This window comes from Ruditapes philippinarum, unplaced genomic scaffold, assembly GCF_026571515.1.
Source record: "Ruditapes philippinarum isolate M1 unplaced genomic scaffold, ASM2657151v2 ctg10751_1_1_1_1, whole genome shotgun sequence".
NCBI lineage: Eukaryota > Metazoa > Mollusca > Bivalvia > Venerida > Veneridae > Ruditapes > Ruditapes philippinarum.
In genome coordinates, this window is record NW_026864831.1 from 46,080 (window position 1) to 62,057 (window position 15,978).

Sequence of the window (15,978 nt, forward strand, 5' to 3'; positions counted from 1 at the left end):
GGAGGCATAGCATTGGTATAATGTATATATAAAAGTATACGCCTTTTACGGAGGCATAGCATTTTAAACGCAACATTTGAATTATTTACAATAAAACGGTTTGTGTTAAAATGTATCATCGCAGGAGTCTTATTTATCAATTTTATTCCAAATATATTCTTTTGATATTGTTTTGAGTACAAATTTAAAAGAATATAACACATCTCAAGATCGTTACATTGCAGTTTAAAATCGTTACGGTACCATTGTTGCATTTCGGCGACAGCACCTTTTAAAGAAAATCATGGAAAATAAGGGTCTCTTTCTCGAAGTTCTTATGTAATTCTGAATCTATTATCAATATTGTATTGATTTTAGGCAAATCTTGATGGAAAACATGGAAATGGATTATTTTTTTCACCAATCTTAAACTTTTATTGATCAAGCGACAGCGATTTTTTTAGGTTACTACAGCTTTTCAGTTTAGCACAAATGAAAAACGAGAAGCATCCACGCTACAAAATTTAAGTTAAGCTGATACGAACATCCCAGTGTACTTATTATACCCCCACAAACGAAGTTTAGGGGGGGTATATAGGAGTCAGCTTGTCGGTCGGTCGGTCGGTCCACATCATGGTTTCCGGACGATAACTAGAGTTTGGAATGAGGTATTGTAATCAAACTTGGTATATAGCAACCTTATGTGGAAACTCCGGTTGGTATTGCATTTGGACCCCCTGGGGTAAAGGTCAAGGTCACCGTTACTAAAAATAGAAAAATGGTTTCCGGACAATAACTAGAGTTAGGAATGAGATATTGTTATCAAACTTTGCGTATAGCAAGCTTATATGAAGACCTGGGTTGGTATTGCATTTAGGCCCCCTGGGGTCAAGGTCAAGGTCATGGTTACTAAAAATAGAAAAATGGTTTCCGGACAGTAACTTGAGTTAGGAATGAGATATTGTAATCAAACTTGGTGTATAGCAAGCTTATATGAAGACCTGGGTTGGTATTGTATTTGGACCCCCTGGGGTCAAGGTCAAGGTCACCGTTACTAAAAATAGAAAAATGGTTTCCGGACAATAACTAGAGTTAGGAATGAGATATTGTTATCAAACTTGGTGTATAGCAAGCTTATATGAAGACCTGGGTTGGTATTGCATTTGGACCCCCTGGGGTCAAGGTCACCGTTACTAAAAATAGAAAAATGGTTTCCGGACAAAAACTTGAGTTAGGAATGAGATATTGTTATCAAACTTGATGTATAGCAAGCTTATATGAAGACCCAGGGTTGGTATTGCATTTGGACCCCTTGGGGTCAAGGTCAAGGTCACCATTCCTAAAAATAGAAAAATGGTTTCCGGACAATAACTAGAGTTAGGAATGAGATAATCAAACTTTGTGAAAAGCAAGCTTATTTGGAGACCCCAGTTGGGATTACAATTAATTGAAATATTTCTTTGTACACAGTTGATAGTTTGTGTTGAAATTTTTCTTCAGACTACTTATTTTTCAAAAAGTTGCTGGTGGGGGTATTAATCACCTTCAGTGATAGGTCTAGTTTAAATGTTTGTCACAAATGATTAAGGTCCTCTGTACATTTTACTACGATTTTTAAAGTGGAGACAGGAATTATTAAAAAAGCGCTTCAATTATAGGAGAATGGCTGTATAGTGAACAATTTCTTCTGTGGGCAACTCCTTCTACATTTCTAAACGGATTTTGACCAAACTTTCAAAGAACCTTTGTCACCAAGTGCCCTAATGCATATTGTCGGGGTTTTGCGATTGGATAATATTTGACCTGATTATTGCTCTTTGTATTTTTTCCTTATTATATGCCCGAAAGGGCATATTATGTTATACCCCCTGGCGTCCGTCTGTCTGTCCGTCCGTACGTCCGTCCGTCCGTTAGCAATTTGGTTTCCGGAGCATAACTTAAGTTCAATTTGGCCCACAATGTTAAAACTTCATAGGATGATTGTCCATATTGGGTAGAAGACCCCTATTGATTTTGGGGTCACAAGGTCAAGGTCACCATGACCTTGATACTGAAAACAGTTTCCGGAGCATAACTTTAGTTCCATTTGGCCCACAATGTTCAAACTTCATAGGATGATTGTCCATATTGGGTAGAAGACCCCTATTGATTTTGGGGTCAAAAGGTCAAAGGTTAAGGTCACTATTACCTTATAACTGAAAACAGTTTCCAGAGCATAACTTAAGTTCCATTCGACCCACAATGTTCAAACTTCATAGGATGATTGTCCATATTGGGAAGAAGACCCCTATTGATTTTGGGGTCACAAGCTCTAAGGTCAAGGTCACTATGACCTTGATACTGAAAACAGTTTCTGGAGCATAACTTAAGTTCCATTCGACCCACAATGTTCAAACTACATAGGATGATTGTCCATATTGGGTAGAAGACCCCTATTGATTTTGGGGTCAAAAGGCCAAAGGTAAAGGTCACTATTACCTAACAACTGAAAACAGTTTCCAGAGCATAACTTAAGTTCCATTCGACCCACAATGTTCAAACTTCATAGGATGATTGTCCATATTGGGTAGAAGACCCCTTTTGATTTTGGGGTCACAAGGTCAAAGGTGAAGGTCACTATTACATTGATACTGAAAAATATGTTTCCACGCATAACTTAAGTTCCATTTGACCCACAATGTTCAAACTTCATAGGATGATTGTCCATATTGGGTAGAAGACCCCTGATGATTTTGGGGTCGAAAGGTCAAAGGTGAAGGTCACTATTACCTTGATACTCAAAACAGTTGCCGGAGCATGTGTTAAGTTCCATTTGGCCCACAATGTTCAAACTTCATAGGATGATTGTCCATATTGGGTAGAAGACCCCTATTGATTTTGGGGTCAAAAGGTCAACGGTTAAGGTCATCCTTACTAAAAAAAAAAATACTTTCGGGCATATAATGCTCCGCCTAGCGGTGCTCTTGTATAGATTATATAGTGAACAATTTCTTCTGTGCTGAACTCCCTCTACAATTCTCAACAGATTTTGACCAAACTTTCACAGAAGCTTTATCAAGTGCCCTGGCACATATTGTCAGGGTTTTGTGATTGGATAATATTTGACCTAATTATGGCCCTTTGTTTTTTTTCTTCCTTATACAGAATATTATAATAGTGAACAATTTCTATCATGCGCAACTTCTCCTACATTTCTCAACGGATTTTGACCAAACTTTCACAGAAGCTTAGTTATCAAGTGCCCTGGCGCATATTGTCGGGGTTTTGTAATAGGATAATATTTGACCTAATTCTGACCTTTTGGTTTTTTTCCTTATACAGAATTATCAATATATAGTGAACAAATTCTTCTGTGCTGAACTCGTCCTACATTTCTCAACGGATTTTGTTCAAACTTTCACAGAAACTTTGTCATTAAGTGCCCTGGCACATATTGTCGGGGTTTTGTGATTGGATAATTTTTGACCTAATTATGGCCCTTTGTTTTTTTTCCTTATACAGAATATATAGTGAACACTTCTTCAGTGGCAATTCCTCCTACATTATTCATGTTTTACATTGCACATACTTAGTTTCATTGTTTGTTGCTTGTATTTGTATTTCAAATACAACATATTTATCTACAATGGTGATAATTGAAAACCTGGTTGCATGGCATTGCCATGTTTCTTGTTGAATTATTACCCTTTGTTAATTTTTACACTTTGAGCATTGTCCGGGACATAACTCAAAAAGGAAAAGAGGTATCAACATGTAGGCTTTGTAGGCTGATAGATCTCATTGAGTAGGTGTGCAGTGCACAAGAACCGTAGCTCTGCCTTGCCTAATTTTTGAAGTATTCCCCTTTGTTTATTTTTACACTTTGAACTTTGTCTGGGACATATCGGACGTATCAACATGAAACTTTGTAGGCAGAAAGATCTCATTAAGTAGGCGTGCAATGCACAAGAACCATAAATGCCTTGCCTTATTTTTAGCTCACCTGTCACAAAGTGACAGAATGAGCTGTTGTGATCGCTTTTCGTCCGGCGTCCGTCCGTCAGTCGTCTGTAAACTTTTACTTTAAATGACATTTCCTCATAAACCACTAAGCCAATTTCATCCAAACTTCACATGAATGTTCCTTTGGAGGTCACCTTTGAAAATTGTTCAAAGAATTTAATTCCATGCAGTATTACCCTTTGTTAATTTTTACACTTTGAGCATTGTCCGTGACATAACTCAAAAAGAAAAAGAGGTATCAACATGAAACTTTGTAGGCTGATAGATCTCATTGAGTAGGTGTGCAGTGCACAAGAACCGTAGCTCTGCGGTGCCTAATTTTTGAAGTATTCCCCTTTGTTTAATTTTACACTTTGAACTTTGTCTGGGACATAACTCTAAAACTATCGAACGTATCAACATGAAACTTTGTAGGTAGAAAGATCTCATTAAGTAGGCGTGCAGTGCACAAGAACCATAAATGCCTTGCCTTATTTTTAGCTCACCTGTCACAAAGTGACAGGGTGAATATTGTGATCGCTTTTCGTCCGGCGTCCGGCCGTCAGTCGTCCGTAAACTTTTACTTTAAATGACATTTCCTCATAAACCACTAAGCCAATTTCATCAAAACTTCACATGAATGTACCTTTGGTGGTCACCTTTGAAAATTGTTCAAAGAATATAATTCCATGCAGAACTCTGGTTGCCATGACAACCAAAGGAAAAAACTTTATATATCTTCTTCTAGAAAATCCAAAGAGCTAGAGCTTAGATATTTGGCATGAAACATCTTCTAGTGAGTGTCTACCAAGTGTCTTCAAATAAAAGCCCTGGGGTCAAAATTGGCCCCGCCCCAGGGGGTCATTAATTTTCCCTATATGCATGTAGTAAAACCTTAAAAAATCTTCTTTAAAAGAACCCAAGACCTTTAGCTAAGATATTTAGCATGAAACATCCTCTAATTGGTGTCTACCAGGTTTGTTCAAATAAGAGCCTTGGGGTCAAAATTGGCCCTGCCCCCAGGGGGTCATTGATTTTCCCTATATGCATATAGTAAAAACTTTAAAATCTTCTTTTAAAGAACCCAAAGAGCTAGAGCTAATATATTTAGCATGAAACATGATGTAGTCGATTTTTTCCAAGTTTGTTCAAATAAGAGCCCTGGGGTCAAAATTGGCCCCGCCCCAGGGGGTCATTGATGTTTCCTTATATGTGTATAGCAAAAACTTAAAAATCTTCTTTTAAAGAACCCAAAGAGCTAGAGCTAAGATATTTAGCATGAAACATCTTCTAATTGGTTTCTACCAAAAACACATTATATTATGAACCATGTCTACATTGCCTTTAATTACTATATAACATAAGGTCGACGAAACCACTTTCGCACCTCTTCATAAATCAAGTTCGCTGAACCGGTATTTCAATGAAACCACCATAATTCCTTTTTGTTTCATCTTTTTTTTAGCTCACCTGAGCATGCTCAGGGTGAGCTTTTAGGATCGATGATTGTCTGTCGTCCGTCGTCCGTTCACATTTTGTTGTTAACACTCTAGGGGTCGCATTTTTGCCTCAATCATCATCAAACTTGGTCAGGATGCTTATCTAGTTGATAGCTCGGATGAGTTCGAACATGGGTCATCTTGGATGAAAAACTTGGTCACAAGAGCTAAAAATAGAAAAGCCTTGTTAACACTCTAGCGGTCACAATTTTGCATCAATCATCATCAAACTTGGTCAGGATGCTTGTCTAGGTGATAGCTCGGATAAGATCCAACATCGGTCATCTCGGATGAAAAACTAGGTCACTGGAGCTAAAAATAGAAAAACCTTGTTAACACTCCAGCGGTCACATTTTTGCCTCAATCATCATCAAACTTGGTCAGGATGCTTGTCTAGTTGATAGCTAGGATGAGTTCGAACATGGGTCATCTCGGATGAAAAAGTAGGTCACTGGAGCTAAAAATAGAAAAACCTTATTAACACTCTAGAGGTCACAATTTTGCCTCAATCATCATCAAGCTTGGTCAGGATGTTTGTCTAGGTGATAGCTTGGATGAGTTTGAACATGGGTCATCTCGGATGAAAAAGTAGGCCCTGGAGCTAAAAATAAAAAAACCTTGTCAACACTCTAGCGGTCACATTTTGGCATCAATCATCATCAAACTTTGTCAGGAAGCTTGTCTAGGTGATAGCTTGCATGAGTTTGAACATGGGTCATCTCGGATGAAAAAGTAGGTCACTGGAGCTAAAAATAGAAAAACCTTGTTAACACTCTAGCGGTCACATTTTTGCATCAATCATCATCAAACTTGGTCAAGATGCTTGTCTAGGTGATAGCTTGGATGAGTTCGAACATGGGTATAGTCCTGGATGAAAAACTAGGTCACCGGAGCTAAAAAAAGAAAAACCTTGTTAACACTCCAGCGGTCACATTTTTGCCTCAATCATCATCAAACTTGGTCAGTATGTTTATCTAGTTGATAGCTCGGATGAGTTCGAACATGGGTCATCTTGGATGGAAAACTAGGTCACCTGAGCTAAAAATAGTAAAACCTTGTTAACACTCTAGCGGTCACAATTTTGCCTCAATCATCATCAAATTTGGTCAGGATGTTTGTCTAGTTGATAGCTTGGATGAGTTCGAACATTGGTCATCTTGGATGAAAAACTAGGTCACAGGAGCTAAAAATAGAAAAATCTTGTTAACACTCTAGTGGCTACTGTTTTTATCCAAATATCCTGTAAATTGGTCTGAAAGTTTGTTTTGATGATTTCTAAGTCAAGTTCGAACATGGGTCATCTTGGATGAAAAACTAGGTCACACCACCCAAATATGGAAAAACCTTGTTAAAATTCTAGTGGTCACATTTTCGACTCAGTTATCATCAAACTTGGTCAGGATGCTTGTCTAGGTAATTGCTCGGATGAGTTCGAAATCGCATGTGAAACTAGGTCACCGGAGCTAAAAACAGAAAAATCTTGTAAACACTCTATTTGCTACTGTTTTGATCCAAGTATCCTGGAAATTGGTCTGAAAGTTTGTTTTGATGATTTCTAGGTCAAGTTTGAATATGGGTCACCTGGGTAAAAAGCTAGGTCACACTGCTCAAATATGGATAATCCTTGTTAACACTGTAGTGGTCACATTTTTGACTCACCTGTCATGAGACTTGGTCAGAATGCTTGTCTAGGTAATTGTTGGATAAGCTTGATGGGTCAGGTGAGCGATTTAGGGCCATCATGGCCCTCTTGTTTAATGTTTCACTCTGTTGATTCGTGGTGGATGACCTTTTACCCAATTTTAAGAATTATCCTAAGATATTTACATAATTATTGGAATCAAAAGTTTTGGTATCACTTAAGTTTCAAATGGAATTTAAATGGTATAAACAATTGCTTAATGTTGAGACAAATAATAAGAGATTTATGCACAGATTTAGATTATTTAATAACTAGCATTTATTTTTAATAACGCTTTAATATTTTTCTTTCACAGACAATTCTTGACTTTCAAACAGCCCAGATGTTACTGTAGAATGCTCCATGGAGGACTGTTTGATTACCCATTACCAGAAGAAGGTATGAACAATATTTTTTTTTATCTATCTTAGTACCTTAACCTGAAGAATTTTTGTATGTTGGATTTGTCCTAGTGTCAATATCAAATTTAACTACCAACATTTATGATAGTGGTCAGACTGTATGTCACTTACAAATTTTCACTATAATGTATATGCAGTATTTCGATAGAGTTTTGCCATTATCTCTTTCAGTTACCATTCACGTTTTCAACGTGGTTGCTACGTATTGTCATGTCTCTGGCTGCTGTTAAACTAAACTAAATTATATCAGTCAAACAAATCAAAACAACACACATAAACTACATAATTATGCCCCCTTTCAAAGAAAAGAGGGTATATTGCTTTGCGCTTGTCGGTCCGTCTGTCCGTAGACCAAATGGTTTCCGAGTGATACTTAAAGAACCCTTAGGCCTAGGAACTTCAAACTTGGTATGGTGATTGGTCATGACAAGAAGATGACCCATATTGATTTTGGGGTCAAGGGGTCAAGGTCACATTGACCTTGTAAGCAAAAACGGTTTCCGATCAATAACTAAAGAACCTTAAGGCCTAGGAACTTCAAACTTGGTATGGTGATTTGTCATATCCAGTAGATGACCCTTATTGATTTTGGGGTCAAGGGGTCAAAGGTCAAGGTCACATTGACTTTGTAAGCTAAAACGGTTTCCGATCAATAAGTAAAGAACCTTAAGGCCTAGGAACTTCAAACTTGGTATGGTGATTGGTCATAATCAGTAGATGACCCCTATTGATATTGGGATCAAGGGGTCAAAGGTCAAGGTCACATTGACCTCTTGGGTAAAAACGGTTTCCGATCAATAACAAAAGAACCCTTAGGCCTAGGAACTTCAAACTTGGTATGGTGATTGGTTATGACCAGCAGATGACCCCTATTAATTTTGGGGTTAAGTGGTCAAAGGTCAAGGTCACATTGACCTTGTAGGTAAAAACAGTTTCTGATCAATAACGAAAGAACCCTTAGGCCTAGGGACTTTAAACTTGATATGGTGATTGGTCATGATCAGTAGATGACCCCTATTGATTTTGGGGTCAAGGGGTCAAAGGTTAAGGTCAAATTGACCTCTTAGGTAAAAACAGTTTCCGATCAATAACTAAAGAACCCTTAGGCCTAGGAACTTCAAACTTGGTATGGTGATTGGTCATGATCAGTAGATGACCCCTATTGATTTTGGGGTCAAGGGGTCAAAGGTCAAGGTCACATTGAACTTTTAGGTAAAACAGTTTCCGATCAATAACTAAAGAACCCTTAGGCCTAGGAACTTCAAACTTGGTATGGTGATTGGTCATGACCAGTAGATGACCCTTTTTGATTTTGAGGTTAAGGGGTCAAAGGGCAAGGTCACATTGACCTTGTAGGTAAAAATGCTTTCCGATCAATAACTTAAGAACCCTTAGGCCTAGTAACTTCAAACTTGGCATGGTGATTAGTCATGACCAGCAAATGACCCCTATTGATTTCCGGGTCAAGGGGTTAAAGGTCAAGGTCACATTGACCTTGTAAGTAAAAACGGTTTCTGATCAATTAACTAAAAACGCTTAGGCCTTGGAACTTCAAACTTTGTATGATGATTGTTCTTGACCAGCAGATGACCCCTATTGAGTTTTGGGTCAAGGGGTCAAAGGTCAAGGTCATGACCAGTAGATACTTGATAACCCTTATTAATTGTTTGATCACTGGGTCAGAAGTCATGCATAGTTACCTTATCACATGAATAATTGGATGCTGATAGAGGGCATACATGTTTTATAAACATATCTTGTTATAGTTGTTTTCCATTACAATAAAGCGTAATGAAAAAAATCAGTTTCTTGACAAAAAAATTGAATTAATAAATACAAAGTCTTTAGAAAAGGTTCCTTTTTGAGGTCATTTAAAAAAAGAATAATTTGGTGGAATTTTAGAGAGGGAAAAATGAGTTGTCATTCGTGGGTAGGGAATATGGCGGACTGAAATCATGTAATTGAGTTTGTAAGTGTATGGATGTGCAGACTTTGGGGGTCACTCAAAGAAGAACACTGGTTGCCATGGCAACCTAAAGAAAAGAACTTTAAATATCTTCTTTTAAATAACCATAAGACCTAGAGCTTAGATATTTGGCATGAAACATCTTCTAGTGAGTGTCTACCAAGTTTGTTCAAATAAAAGCCCAGGGGTCAAAATTGGCCCCGCCCCGGGGGGTCATTGATTTTCCCTATATGCATATAGTAAAAACTTAAAAAATCTTCTTTTAAAGAACCCAAAGAGCTAAAGCTAAGATATTTAGCATGAAACATGTTTAAATGGGTGTCTACCAAGTATGTTCAAATAAAAGCCCTGGGGTCAAAATTGGCTCCGCCCCAGGGGGTCATTGATTTTCCCTATATTCATATATAGTAAAAACTTAAAATCTTCTTTTAAAGAACTCAAAGAGCTATGGATAAGATATTGAGCATCAAACATGTTCTAATAGGTGTCTACCAAGTTTGTTCAAATAAAAGCCCTGGGGTCAAAATTGGCCCCGCCCCAGGGGGTCATTGATTTTCCCTATATGCATATAGTAAAAACTTAAAAAATCTTCTTTTAAAGAACCCAAAGAGCTAGAGCTAAGATATTTAGCATGAAACATCTTCTTATGAGTGTCTACCAAGTTTGTTCAAATAAAAGCCCTGAGGTCAAAATTGGCCCTGCCCCAGGGGGTCATAGATTTTCCCTATATGCATATAGTAAAAACTTAAAAAATCTTCTTTTAAAGAACCCAAAGAGCTAGAGCTAAGATATTTGACATGAAATATCTTCTAGTGAGTGTCTACCAAGTTTGTTCAAATAAAAGCCCTGGGGTCAAAATTGGCCCCGCCCCGGGGGTCATTGATTTTCCCTATATGCATATAGTAAAAACTTAAAAAATCTTCTTTTAAAGAACCGTAAGAGCTAGAGCTAAGATATTTGGCGTGAAACATCTTCTAGTGAATGTCTACCAAGTTTGTTCAAATAAAAGCCCTGGGGTCAAAATTGGCCCCGTCCCAGGGGGTCATAGATTTTCCCAATATGCACATAGTAAAAACTTAAAAAATCTTCTTTTAAAGAACCCAAAGAGCTAGAGCTAAGATATTTAGCATGAAACATCTTCTAATGAGTGTCTACCAAGTTTGTTCAAATAAAAGCCCTGGGGTCAAAATTGGCCCAGCCCCAGGGGGTCATTGATTTTCCCTATATGCATATAGTAAAAACTTAAAAAATCTTCTTTTAAAGAACTCAAAGAGCTAGAGCTAAGATATTTAGCATGAAATATGTTCTAATGGGTGTCTACCAAGTATGTTCAAATGAAAGCCCTGGGGTCAAAACTGGCCCGCCCCGGGGGTCATTGATTTTCCTTATAAGTGTATAGCAAAAACTTAAAAATCTTCTTTGAAAAAACCCAAATATCTTGAGTTTAGATATTATACATGAAACATCTTTAAGTAAATATCTACAAAGTTTGTTCAAATAAAAGCCCGGGGGTCAAAACTGGCCCTGCCCCAGGGGTGTCATTGTTTTTAACTATATGTGTATATAGATATACATTATAGTGAAAGTTTGTAAATCTTCTTTTAAAAAACCCAATGAGCTAGAACTTAGATGTTTAGCATGAAACATCTTCTTATGGGTGTCTACCAAGTCTGTTCAAATAAAAGCCCTTGGGTAAAAATTGGCCCGGGGGGGGGGGGGGCTATATACAGGTGAGCGACCTCAGGGCCATCATGGCCCTCTTGTTTTGTTTGTTCCATTTGTTAAGAAATACATTATATTTGGTTTCATATAGGTATGAAAACAGAACGCTTGATAATTATACATGCAAGCATACAGGTTCAAGAATTATTGTCTATTCGGCAAATTAAATATTGCTGGATAACATGTATCATAATGTTGTAGTTTTCATGAAATACATGTACATATTTTGCTGAATAAAGTGGTTCTTCAAACTGGCTGCCATCTGCAGTTTAACACATACAATACTAGTATAGTAAATAAAAGGATCATGATTATCAGTAGACCTCATGTATTTTATGGGAACAAAGTTTCCAAGTTTTAAGGGACTTTGCCTTAAAAGATTGTTTGAGTTTATACTTATGCTAACTGATCCGAAGTGGTCAAATTTCTTCTACAACCCAGCTACATAAAAGGTAAATTATCTTCAAATAAGATGAACGCAGCTTCACTCATAAATTAAGTTTGACTTATTCTTAGGGCATAACAAAACAAAACAAAAAACAACATAAAAACATAATTGAGTAAAATTCTTCTAGAATTATGAAATAGTAATGTAGTAATGTACTTTACATGTATGTAATTTTCACTTCAGTATAGAATTAATATCATGCAAGGATAAAGAAAGCATTATTTAGTGAGTCTTTGGTGGGCTTTGTATCGTTCCTGCAGCATTTATGTTTAGGATAATAATTTTAAGTGCATTGATCCAGAACTATGCATTATTTTAAAGTTCAGATGTGCTTTGATTCAATTACAAGGCAATTAGGCCTGAATGAATAATTACAAAGCATTTCAACAGTAAAATCATGTGTTATTTTGAAAATAATTATTATTTTGAGCGCATTGTGGTATAATATAGCAATGTATGGAGATCAGATGCTTTGTAATATAACCACAAAGGTCATTTGCCTGTGTGAATTATAACAAACATCTGATTGACATACAATGTACTTTGAAATGTTTTACCACAAAGCAGTCAAATCAAGATATATTTTAATTCAAAGTGAGATGAAAGGTTGGTCTCTAGGCTAATCCAAACTACTATGATTTACCATTTCCGCAAATACTTTTAGAATAACACATTTTGAAAATGTAGACTTGCATTTCATTATGCAGTAAGTGTTGTTAATTGTGTAAAATACTTCAGGGAAATCTAGATTTCTAGATGAGTCAGAAGCTTGCATTTTCTTAACGCATATGCATATAGTATACAGGGAAGGAACACAAACAGGTGAAAATGAAAATTGATACCTTTTACCATTCTAACATGAGGATAGAAATGATATCAAGTTAGAAATGATATAATTATTTGCAGTGATGTTATTGATCAATAAAATCACATTTTGGGATATATTATTTCTTAAATAATGCATGGTGTAACACACATATGAGCCGCGTCACGACAAAACCAACATAGTGCGTTTGCGACCAGCACGGATCCAGACCAGCCTGCGCATCCGCGCAGTCTGATAAGGACCCATGATGTTCGCTATCAGTTTCTCTAATTGTAATAGAGTTGGTAAGCGAACAGCATGGATCCTGATCAGACTGCGCGGATGCGCAGGCTGGTCTGGATCCATGCTGGTCGCAAACCTATTATGTTGGTTTTGTCATGACGCGGCTCATATCAAATTTGCAGAAAAAATTGTGGTTAAATGATATAACTTGCTTGTTTAATACTGATTACTTGTGCATGATCTTTAATATAAGACATTAAATTTTGATTTGCTTTTTTTTTTAGATGACTTCTGTCATGTTACTGTTTGATAACAGTGAAGGTACAGTAGGTTCAGACAAGTTATATACATGTAAACAGGACAAGACAGCTCAGACCCGCAGTTTGTTATAACAGCAAAAAGTGATAAAGTTACAGCCATGAAGTCTTCATGATGATGATCCTATTTATAGATTCTTTGCAATTATCTGTAAGGAAGAGGTTTCTGCTGCAGAGAAGAAAAAAAATCATAGAGGTTTGTCATTTTTTAGCTCGACTTTTTTTTTTTTGAAAAAAAAAGTAGAGGTATTGTTATAGTCAGGTCGGCGTTGCCGTTGCCGTTGCCGTTGCCGTTGCCGTCTCCGTTGCCGTTGCCGTTGCCGTCCGAAAACTTGTACCTGGATCATAACTTTTTTATTTCTTGGTGTATTGTCTTCATACTTGGCCACAACAACCCTTGGGACAAGACCTTTCAGTAGACCACACTAACCTTGACCTTCATCCATAAATGACCTTGACCTTCAAGGTTGAAAGTCCAATTTTTGCTTGTTCATGCTGTTATTGGCTGTTACTTTGTTATTTTTGAATGGATTGTCTTCAAACTTGAACATAATAATCTTCAAGGATATCCCTTAAAAATAACCAGTCAGACCTTGACATTCACTCATCAATGACCTTGACTTTGAAGGTCAAATTATTGAAATTTTCATTTTTTTTGGCTATTATTGGCTGTAACTTTGTTATTTTTTGGATGGATTGTCTTCAAACTTGAACATAATAATCTTCAAAGATAACTGTTAAAAATATACGAAAGACCTTGACCTTCACTCATTAATGACATTGCCTTTGAAGGTCAAATTATTGAAATTTTCATTGTTTTGGCAGTAACTGACTGTAACTTTGCTATTTTTGAAGGATAAACTTCATATTATAACAGAACATTCTTAAGGACCAGACCTTGTTGTTTATCAAACCCAAATTTGCTTGGGCTCTTTAATGACCTTGACCTTGAAGGTTATATTACTGAATTTTCTCAGATTGTGCATTTATTGGTGTGTGTGTATGTATAGTATATGTATTATATATATATATATATATAAATGTGTGTGTGTATATATATACATATATGCAGGTATATATATATATACATGTATATAATTGCGTCATGTTTTTCTATTTTTAGAAATTGCGTCATTTTTTCTATTTTTAGAAATTGCGTCATTGTTGCTATTTTTAGAAATTGCTTCATTTTTTTCTATTTTTAGAAATTGCGTCATTTTTGTTCTATTTTTAGAAATTGCGTCATTGTTTCTATTTTTAGAAATTGCGTCATTTTTTCTATTTTTAGAAATTGCGTCATTGTTGCTATTTTTAGAAATTGCTTCATTTTTTTCTATTTTTAGAAATTGCGTCATTTTTGTTCTATTTTTAGAAATTGCGTCATTTTTTCTATTTTTAGAAATTGCGTCATTTTTTCTATTTTTAGAAATTGCTTCATTTTTTTTCTATTTTTAGAAATTGCGTCATGTTTTTCTATTTTTAGAAATTGCGTCATGTTTTTCTATTTTTAGAAATTGCGTCATTTTTTCTATTTTTAGAAATTGCGTCATTGTTGCTATTTTTAGAATTTGCGTCATTTTTTTCTATTTTTAGAAATTGCGTCATTTTTGTTCTATTTTTAGAAATTGCGTCATTTTTTCTATTTTTAGAAATTGCGTCATGTTTTTCTATTTTTAGAAATTGCGTCATTTTTTCTATTTTTAGAAATTGCGTCATTGTTGCTATTTTTAGAATTTGCGTCATTTTTTTCTATTTTTAGAAATTGCGTCATTGTTGCTATTTTTAGAAATTGCGTCATTTTTTTCTATTTTTAGAAATTGCGTCATTGTTTCTATTTTTAGAAATTGCGTCATGTTTTTCTATTTTTAGAAATTGCGTCATTTTTTTCTATTTTTAGAAATTGCGTCATTGTTGCTATTTTTAGAATTTGCGTCATTTTTTTCTATTTTTAGAAATTGCGTCATTGTTGCTATTTTTAGAATTTGCGTCATTTTTTTTCTATTTTTAGAAATTGCGTCATTGTTGCTATTTTTAGAAATTGCGTCATTTTTTTCTATTTTTAGAAATTGCGTCATTTTTGTTCTATTTTTAGAAATTGCGTCATTGTTTCTATTTTTAGAAATTGCGTCATTGTTGCTATTTTTTAGTAATTGCGTCATTTTTTTCTATTTTTAGAAATTGCGTCATTGTTTCTATTTTTAGAAATTGCGTCATTTTTTTTCTATATTATTAGAAATTACGTCATTGTTTCTATTTTTAGAAATTGCATCATTTTTTTCTATTTTTAGAAATTGCGTCATTTTTTCTATTTTTAGAAATTGCGTCATTATTTCTATTTTTAGAAATTGCGTCATTGTTGCTATTTTTAGAAATTGCGTCATTGTTGCTATTTTTAGAAATTGCGTACTGTTGCTATTTTTAGAAATATGCTTAATGTTTCTATTCATATATAAACAAAATATATAAACAAAACTAATGTGACAAGAAAGACCAACTAAATTTATAAAAAGGAAACATCAATATATGTTCAAACCTTTCTATGTTTGCGTTTAGAAAAAGTAAAAAGTCGAGCGTTGCCCCCGCCCGGCGGTGGCTCTTGTTCAATAATAAATTAAGGTCTGTTGTTGATTGCATGTACAGTAAAGGTCTTTCCTTATTATAAGGTTCTAAGGTATGCCTTATTTTGGTAATAACTGATCCCTTAGTAATTAGTCCCCTACCGGTTTACCGGAGGGGACTTTAGGTTTACCCTCCATCCGTCTGTCCGTCTGTCTGTCTGTCCGTCCGTCAGTCCGTCCGTCCACAAAACTGGATCCCTCGATAATGCAAAAAGTACTGAAAATATTTTAATGAAACTTGATATATGGATAGATGGCAGTATGGAGATTATGCACGTCTTTTTCTTTTCTTGAAAA

General features: G+C 35.7%; 1 long non-coding RNA gene across 1 annotated transcript in view; it reads left to right on the forward strand.

Annotated features, from left to right (window-relative positions):
* LOC132726965 (uncharacterized) overlaps window positions 1–13,253 on the forward strand; it is a 59,321-nt gene extending 46,068 nt beyond the window's left edge. Inside the window, exons 4-5 of the long non-coding RNA XR_009625274.1 lie at window positions 7,457–7,539; window positions 13,031–13,253. This is a non-coding gene — a long non-coding RNA (uncharacterized LOC132726965). The remainder of the gene's footprint in view (window positions 1–7,456; window positions 7,540–13,030) is intronic.
* The last annotated feature ends 2,725 nt before the right edge of the window (window positions 13,254–15,978 follow it).